We start from the raw sequence: 10,027 nt of genomic DNA on the forward strand, positions 1-10,027 counted from the left end.
AAAACCCAAATATATTAGATGCATGGCGAGAAAGATCTAGTGAAAAGAATATAACATAAAAGCTACTAAAACTGATGTAACTAAATTCAGAGTAACAAGGAAACCAGGATGTATCAAAAACATCAATATTTTAGAATATCAGCTACTAAAGCACATGAGCTTAAGAAACTTGCTTCAAATTATAGAAACCATTACGAGGTAAGTTTAGACAAGTCGGTGGAATGGTAATTTAAATGTTAGCATATCGTGGAAGAAGAAGGATTGAAACAGTTGATCTTTCCAAATGAGTCCAAACACAATCTGTTAATAATTTGGCGAAGATTTCATAAGATCAACTTATACGGTGTTCGTGTTGCCAAAAAAAAACGACTTAATAAACTAATTACCGAAAAATGGGTTAAATACTATTGACTATTGAAAAAATTCATATCCCCAGATGAGTAAAAATTTAATCAGTTCGGCAAAGACTTCATAAGGTCAACTTATACGGTGTCCGGGTTGCCAAACGAATTATAATATATAGGCACTAAAAACACTTGAAATGGGGTTAAATCATAACGAGTATTAAAACAACCAACTCTCCAGATGGGTGCAAACTCAAACTGTTAGCAGTACGGCAAACTTCACAAGAGTCACTTACACAGAGTACTTTTAATAAATAGGATCCGAAAACGTTTGCAATGAATAAAACAATATGTACTATTAAAAACCAATAATTTCGACAGATGAGTCTGAATTTAATCTGTTACATCCGATAGAGGGCTAATTGACTGCTTAATGATAAATACGTTTCGAGTCCAGACTCGTCAGCGCTAAGGATTTTAGATTTATGCTATAGAAGAAGAGTGATTTGTTCAATTGATGCTCAATATTCTAAGGTAATTTTTCAAGACTTGTATGATGCAATCATGTTAATATTCTATAAATGCTGAATGTGAGATGACTAATATTTTAATAAACATATTTTTTATCTGTTGTTTTCTTTCAGATTAAAGTTCTTATCATAAATGGGCATTTTAGCATTAGATACGCCTGTTTTAAATGCTATTAAAGGTTTATTAAGGCTTATTAATATGCTGACGATTCAGGTCACAAAGAACGCATAATTCACATTCTGTGAATTAAAATAAACAATTGAAAAAATATGATATCAAAGAACTTTAGCGCAAATTTCTGGACATGAAGCGAGCACCAAAACATAATATACTTAGTTATAACTTATATTAATATTTTAATTACAGTGTGTAAAAATCCAATTAAATAATAATTAATCATAGCCTAAACCTATTATTTACATTACTAAACAGCATTTTTCATTTGATTTCAATATTTTTTCTGTCGATTCTTATTATAATCCATATCTTTAGATACATTTAAGCCATATTTACGTACAAGTCTCAATAAGATCAAACTTATATGAAAACACATTTAAACCAAGAATAAATAGTAAACATAGAAAACATACTAATTTTTTATTCAAAGCTTTTCATAAAGATAACGATATTTTATTAATACATATGTTATGTGTACGAGTAAATTAAATGTACATATTCAAAAATGGATAAATGTGAATCTATGCCCAAGTGGACAAGAAATAAACAAATTCTGACTGACATACATATAAACAGCAAGCTAGTCAACTTAAGATAAAAGTCTGCACTACATTAATGTGACAGACAAAGGAAATATTTAATCTGTAATGCACATGAGAAGACAAAATAAAATATCTTAGAATGCACATTGAACAACACACAACCCAAGAAAAACATTTGCCGGCACTTCGACTAAAGATACATACGTATCTGTACGAGTGGCTTTATGAACTTTTACTTCATCTTGTGTTTGTATGTATCTAGGAACGTTTTCTTGAATGAAAGAAAAGAATTTATAGACAATATTTCTGAGTTTAGGCCGTAATTTTATTGTTTATATACATTTTATTAGGAATTTCTTACGCCTAAATTAGAAAATGTTCTTACTGTCGTATGAGGGTGTGTAAGTTTGCGTATTTATGTTGGATAGATTTACGTATGTCTATAGGTTAGTATGAATGAAAAGGAAAGTGCTTTTAATTGAAGAAAACAATATGAAATATAAATATAAAAGTTTAAGATGTTTGAGAAGTAGTAAAATAATTATTTTTGTATTAGTTCAAGGAAAATGAAAGTTGTGTAGTATTTTGTGGTTATTAGTGCAAGGATATAGGCAAAAAATTATACATATGCAGTGTAGCAACAATGTCAAGTTCAACTATTCATTCACGCTTTTTATTTTCAAATAAGGTCAGATACACTTTGTGAGGATAATTAATATGAAATAAACAGAAAATATGGTGTGAATGTTAATATTATTATAAATCGATTAGTATTTAAATATTGATTTTGTATCATAATTATTGTAAGATTATAATATATTTATATATTATGCTATATATAAGAAATGTATATATTACATATGTTAAATATTTAATATATATTACTTTTATAAAATATCAAAGTAAAAAATAATATGAGTCACGTTATATTATAAACAAGTGCGGAACATTTGAAAGTGAAGTATATATTTAACGAAATTGTTAAGAAGTCGTAATAATAAATTTTTTATAAATTCGAAGGCATTATTATTCGAATATATTTTGTTTTGTTTTTTTTTCTAGCAATATTGAAAAGCTAAGCTGTGAAAAAATTTCCCAAATCCAGGAGCTAAATTTTGAAAATATTTTAACGAATAAAGCAAAAAATTGGAAACATAATTTTGAGTGGGGATTAAACAAAATTTTTTAAATAAAAATATTAGTTCTTAAATTAATTAGAAGTTTGATAATTTAGTTGGAATATATAAGATATATCGAGCAATCTTCTCCTTTGCACTGTATGCCGATATATGCTGTATGCTTCTCAAAGATATAGAGGTTTAATAGTACTAATCTACGTGTTTTTTAGTTTTCATGTGAATAATTTTTATATTAAAACCAAATATCTTGAAACCTAAAATAAATTGACATATAGCTAAATGGAAAATGATGTTTAAAATAGCTGTCTTTATTCCAATCCGTGGTCAAATGGGAGTGTTTCGGAAATCGGAATCCCGCTATATTGGATAGTCTCTCTCTCTCTGTCTGTAGAATTCATTGCTAATAATTATCTAGGAAATTGCTGATAATAATGATTGCTTAAAATGAAAGGGTTACAACTATACAAAACATACATTGATCATGTATATTATATTATTGTATGCAATAATATTGGGACTACAACTGTATTAAAATTTTATTTTTTAGTATACATTTATTTTTGTTAAAAATTTGTTTGTTAGAGGGCGCACAAGAGAACAAGAAGGAAACAATGCAAATGCAAAAATTATGTACACGGAAAATTACAAATTTACAACAACGATGTTTATTTTGTTTACCACACAAATTTATTCATTTAAAAATTAAAATTTTGTAAACTGATTAATTATAATTTACAATATATATATTTGTCTATCTATATATATTTGTCTATATATATAGGGTTTATCAGTAGGAAAGATTTTGCACTTAGTAATAAAAATATATCTATCTAACAGGGATTTTGTAGAACTATGCAGCAGACTATTCATTTGTAATTATAAAAGGAGAATAAAGCCATTAAACGTGTTGGATCTACATATGGCACTACAATTTCTGGATATTTTATTACACATCTTATTTACAAGCGACATAAAAAATGCGTTGTAAAATAAATAAATAAAGCTTAAAATAAAATATTTTGAGAAATAAACCAAAACATTGCCATCAAATAGCCGAAATAATTGTTATATAAAACATATATTTTAAACCATAGATCCTAAGTGTATATTATTCAATATAAGAAGAGATAAAAATATAGTTCCTTTTTATATACGGTTATCCAATAATTTGGGAACTTCAAGTAGATTATTTTGAAAAACAACTAAGCAGTGAAAACTGCTATATCCAATCGAAATATGATACAGAGACATAGAAAAAAAATTATATCGGAAACATACATACACATAAATTAAGTATATTCTTGTAAATTAAGTATGAACATATTACTCCTTTTATTATGTATTACCTATTGATATTTATAATATTTTATAATTATCGCAATCACATTTATTCTTAAAGTAGTAGTAAAGTAAAATGTAGAAAAATTAATAAACATTAAAATACTACAACTCAAACTTCCGACTGATAGCAATAACCATAGTTCCATAACGACAGAAAAAACGTATTTATTGTTAACTGGTATGGATATGTTAAATTTATTATAAATTTATGTCCGTTTTGTAAATATTTTCTATTTGATACTACTAAGAACACTACTACTAATATTTTAAACCATTATTTTTATTCAAAGAATTACTTGTTTATATATTCTTGGAATCCCGTATATGTGTTTTGAACATTTTTAATTTTAACAAATTTTTTTTTTATTAAAATATTAGACTGAAATGTCCGACAAAATAAAAACTCTTCCATACACATCATACCTTTGCAATTTACTTCTCTATTTCTGTATTTTACCCCCATTATTATCCAAGTAATATAGAGAAAAAATTATTTTATGTTATTTTTACAGATAAATCTTAATTTATAAACCACACCATAAAAATGTATATAATAGTATTTAACCCTAGAATTTATTCTTCAACAATTATAAAAGTTATGTTTTCGAAGAATTTTCGTTTCGGATTGTTAATATTTTATTTACCACAATTTAAAATTAAAAAAAATTTATATGCAAATAATAAATGAAAATGTTTGTTTCTGTTATCACGTATCGTTGCATTTAAGGCAAAGAGAAAATATTTTAGTTTTTGAAGTTTTGAAAGTTTTGTAAATTATTTAGTATGCAGCAGGACTCAACTTGACTCGACTTTACAAACATGCGAATATGCAGCAGCACACTGCATTAGCCAATTGGAATGGGGTTGTTAGTATTACAAGAGGCAGTACGTCCAGGAATGCATTTGTACACTCTTCATACAATCTGCATTTCTATATTGGGTGGCAATGGAATACATTCCTCCACACAGCTGTGCCAAATACTTTCTGAACTCTTGTCAACCACTAAAATACAACATACTGCTGCGTTTGTTTTCATTCTATTCTGATTTTCCTATACAACAGGCGGCACAGCAAGAACCGACCAACAAACTAAAATACCAACAATACAACAAAACTATAAGTAAAGAAAAAAAAAACGAATTTTTAAGTTTTCCAGAAAGTTCTCAATCCTGTCCGATACATAATGCCAAATAATACAAGAATTTTGAGGAAACAGGCATATACACAATGCCAACGCCTGTGAAGAATACACAAACAATCGAACGAACCTCCATTAGTATGGATTCTTTCGATTTACTGCACAAGTGAAACGCACAGGAAAATTTGCGCTTGAAGTTTTATTTGTCAAAAAGTTTTGATATTCAGAGTCATATTCAGTGCCTAAGTTTCTCCGACAAAAGGATGCATCGCGATACATTTTGAAACTTTAATGAAATCTTATAAATACTCGTGCAAGTTTTTGCATCTATTTAAATGTATATATTAATAATGAAGGCAATCAAATTATAAGTACCTATAACATTATTAATCTTGTAAGTTTGACATTTTAGTAGATAACAATCTAATTAAAATTATTTCACTTCTTCTACAATCCTTTTCTTTTAACAAACAGATCCTTTTCTTTTAAAGAATTGATCGAAGAATAAAATTTGCGAATATATTATCTTTATGTTATATTACCGACTGACTAAGAAGAATCTGAACAATCACAAACCTATATAACAGTAAAATTGAAACTTACCTGGAACTTCTATCTGATCAGGATCAATATCATCATCGAAGTCTGAACCAGAATCTTCATCGACACTTTGGTTATCATCAAAATCAAATGTTGACGCCTGAAAGAAAAAATATACATTGTTATTATTATTATTTTAAATTGTTCTTTTTAACTAAAGATTATTTCTTTAATTTAAACTTCGATTTGATTTCTTGATTTGAAAATTATGATAAAGAGAACATTTATTGAAAGCTACTAAATAGTAAAATATATAGAATAAATAAAACATCTTATTAATATGACCGCCGTCCGCCGTCAGATACACAGGGGGATAAACACGTACTTTGTGTATGTGCCGTAACTGTTGTATACTGTCGGTAGTGTGATTACATCCTCTACGTGGGGGCGGCTAGAAACAGATCCATAGTATGGTCATGTCTCAACTATGGATGCTGGCTAATTGTAATCGGGCGGACGCAAGCAAAAGCGTCTTAAATTAAAACTCAAATCCAAGGTGGAACAGCATATGCCGAGGGATGAATGGCCATGGATAGTTGGTCCTTAATATGCGAACTCTGGATACCTGTCGACCTCCAGTTTAAATTAGACTTCCCACGATAAACGGGCTATGTCGTGGGTGACCTCTCTTCCCGAATATTAAACTAATTTTTCATGGATAAAAATTCAAATAACATTGATGAGCTTGATGTCACTCTAACGGCATCTCCAAATGATTCCTTTACGGAACACTCACCCGTGTACGTGCCGGCCACTGGGCTGGAAGCCACCACCCATCTTGACAGCGCTACTGTGTGCATCAAGATGGATCCGGATGGGCCACCGTCTTTTTCTCCGCTCGCGGAAACGGTGATCGTACCAGGTCAATCTTCGTCGCGACCTCAAGATAGGCGGCAGGAAATAATTGAAGTATTGTCTTCAAATTCCGAAGCTGCTGATTCTTGCGAGTCCGACAACGACAGTGTGGTCTCTCAGAAGTCCGGTCTAACTGTCGTTGGCTCCAAAGTTGGTAACCTCACTTTGGAGTCTCCTAAATTCACTCACCTCAAAAGAAGTGAGAAAAGAAGGTTCAAGGCGGCTATGGCATCAGGTCTTAGCAGAGCAGAAGCTCTAAAAATCGCCACGCAGTCTTCGACTGCGATTAAGCGGGGCAGATCGGAGGAACAATCTCCCGGTTTGACCACCGTTAAAAAACCTAAGGTAGGCCATGTGGGACTTGCCAAGCCATCGTACAGCCTAGCTGTTAAAGGCGTACGTTTAGGCTTCACGTCGGCTGATCCAGCTGGCACTTCGCTCTCTACAGAGCAAATAACACGTCTCCAGGAGGCGATTATTGATGTTGCCATAGAGCACCAATGTGAAAATATGCAGCCGGAGTTCGAAGGGTGTTTGCCCAGAACGGGGTGGCTACTTATCATCTGCAGTGATGCCAAAACCGCAGAGTGGGTCAAGCGATTTTCTGGTCACATAGGGGCCAAATGCGGGCTCGCCATTAACGTGGTTGAGGAAAAGGATTTCCCACGAACTCATGTAGTTCGTGGCTATTTTCCCCAAAGTTTGACTTTGTCAAACGAAAAAGTTTTGGCTACCATTGGTTCTCAAAACAAATTCTCCAAAAAACGGTGGAAAGTGATACGCAGACTGACGCAGGATCAGATGCTGCATCTTGTTTTCGTCATTGATGACGAATCCATGAGGTCGCTGTCCGAACTAAAAGGTAGGATTGCATACCGGTTCGGTCACCTGAGACTGATGCTTAAGGGTACCACCCCCGCTCTTTCTCAACCCATGGATAAAGCTTCAAAGGTGGTTAAGGATGACAAAACCACCCAGTCATCCTCGACTCCGGCAACATCCCTTACGGACAGTTGCCCAACGGTGACTATTCCTGTGGAAGAGGAACTAGACGCACGTCCATCTACTAGCAAGGCGGTTGGCACTGCTAGTGGGCGTGCTGTTCAGATTCCCACCTCAGGAAATAAGTCCACAATGCCCTCCACGGGCCCGATTACGGTAGCAGGTAAACCTAGGACCGCTATCTTTAAACCACCCTTACTCAGTAAATGTTTACTGGAGCAATCAAAGGGTGCCAGAAACAAGGGTTCTCGACGAGACAAACGTGAAAGTCTCGTCCGTAAGTCTCTTAACGAGACCTAATGAGCACTTTAAAAGTGCTCCAGGCAAATCTGCACCATGCAAAAGGAGCATCAGCCACCCTGTGCAGAATTGCCCAAACCAACAACATTGCTCTAGGACTTATTCAAGAGCCGTGGGTGTTCGGTGGCCACATTCGGGGGCTTAACTCTAAATCAGGTAAGCTGGTTTATGACCGATCGATAGCAGTGCCGCGTGCAGCTATCTTAATCGGTGGAGACGTAAAACATCTTCCGTTAAATAACTTTATTTCTAGAGACCTAGCAGCGAAGTTCCAACATTAGGAGGGGTGACAGACATTGTCGTGGCCTCTGCCTACTTCCCAGGTGATGAAAATGCAGTTCCACCAACGGAAGTCCAGCAGCTGATTAGCTTCTGCAGGTCCACTGGTCGGCAGCTAATCTTGGGCTGCGATGCAAATGCTCACCATACGGTGTGGGGGAGCAGCGATATTAACAAAAGGGGTGAGTACCTATTAGAATATATCATATCAGCAGGTTTGAATATAGCTAACATAGGTAATAAACCCACATTTATTAACGCAATTAGAGAAGAGGTACTAGATCTCACTCTATGCACCAGAGGTATTGAGGAATCTATATGGAATTGGCATGTGTCGGACGAAGTGTCCCTCTCTGACCATCAACATATTAGGTTTGAAATTCCCGGTATATCCGCACAGCAAGAAAAAGTTTACCGACCCAGAAAAACCGACTGGCATAGGTGCAGGGACTTAGTGTGTTCCGCAAACTTTTCCATAGCTAGGCCTTTACAAACTGTAGAAGAGTTAGAGTTAGCCGCTAACCACTTAGGTGAGGTATTACTAACCTCCTTTCATAACAGCACGGTTGCAGGCAATGCCACAATTTTGGGTAAGGTTCCTTGGTGGAACTCGCAACTAGCTAATAAGCGCAAATTAGTAAGGAGCTTATTCAATAGAGCAAAACGCTCAGGTAGGTGGGAAGAATATAAAATTGCACTCACAGACTACAATAAATCAATCAGACAGTCCAAACGGACTAGCTGGCGAAGCCACTGTGAAAGTATTGAGAAGCTGCCCGAGGCTACCAGACTACACAAGGCATTAACTAAGGTCAAAAATAACGAAGTAGGCCTTTTAAAAAAACCCGATGGATCCTTCACCACTGGTCGTGAAGATACCCTTGAGTTTCTGTTGCAAACACACTTCCCTGGCTCTTTAATCGGAGCATCAACATCAAAATCAAACAGAGAAGTAACTGCTCCTACACGTCAGGAATACGCACTTTCTGGTGTTATCTTTGACAAGGACAAGGTGAAATGGGCGATCAGCTCATTCCTACCATTCAAGGCGCCTGGTGGCGACGGTATCTTTCCTGCTTTATTGCAGAATTGTACTGATATCATTCTAGACCCATTAATCAAACTCTTTAGGGCATGTTTCATTATGGGTTACATCCCTCACTCCTGGAGAGATGTAAATGTGATCTTTATTCCCAAACTGGGTAATAAACCCATGGACCAGCCAAAGTCCTACAGACCAATTAGTCTTACTTCCTTCTTATTAAAAACTGTCGAAAGGCTAATTGATCTGCACATACGGGAAAAAATGGGACAAACGGTTCCACTCCACCCCACACAATATGCCTACTCAAAAGGCAAATCTACGGAGGTCGCGCTGTATCACTTGGTCAGCAAAATTCAAAGCACCTTTCAATCTAAAGAAATTGCCTTATGTGCATTTCTGGATGTAGAAGGTGCTTTTGACAATACATCTTATGAGTCCATATCCAGTGCATTGGCCCGGAAAGATATAGACTCCTGTACAATAACGTGGATAGATAGGATGTTACGTGACAGGAACATATCTACCAAGTTAGGTAATACCACCGTTAGCATTAGTGCAGTACGGGGTTGCCCCCAGGGTGGGGTTCTCTCACCATTGTTATGGACGTTGGTAGTAGACGATCTACTAGTCAAACTGGAACAATCTGGCTACCATGCCATAGGTTATGCAGATGACTTGGCAATCATAGTTTGCGGTAAAAATGAGGCCACAGTTACTGACGTAATGCAGGCGG

At 34.6% G+C, this 10,027-nt stretch overlaps 1 protein-coding gene across 1 annotated transcript in view; it reads right to left on the reverse strand.

Annotated features, from left to right (window-relative positions):
- The window catches only part of LOC119669575 (protein strawberry notch), a 30,424-nt gene extending 24,516 nt beyond the window's left edge, over positions 1 to 5,908 (reverse strand). The window contains exon 1 of the mRNA XM_038079521.1: positions 5,817 to 5,908. The gene's annotated coding sequence lies outside the window, so the exon portion shown is untranslated. The remainder of the gene's footprint in view (positions 1 to 5,816) is intronic.
- Positions 5,909 to 10,027: the final 4,119 nt, after the last annotated feature.

This window comes from Teleopsis dalmanni, chromosome 1, assembly GCF_002237135.1.
Source record: "Teleopsis dalmanni isolate 2A chromosome 1, ASM223713v2, whole genome shotgun sequence".
Classification (NCBI taxonomy): domain Eukaryota; kingdom Metazoa; phylum Arthropoda; class Insecta; order Diptera; family Diopsidae; genus Teleopsis; species Teleopsis dalmanni.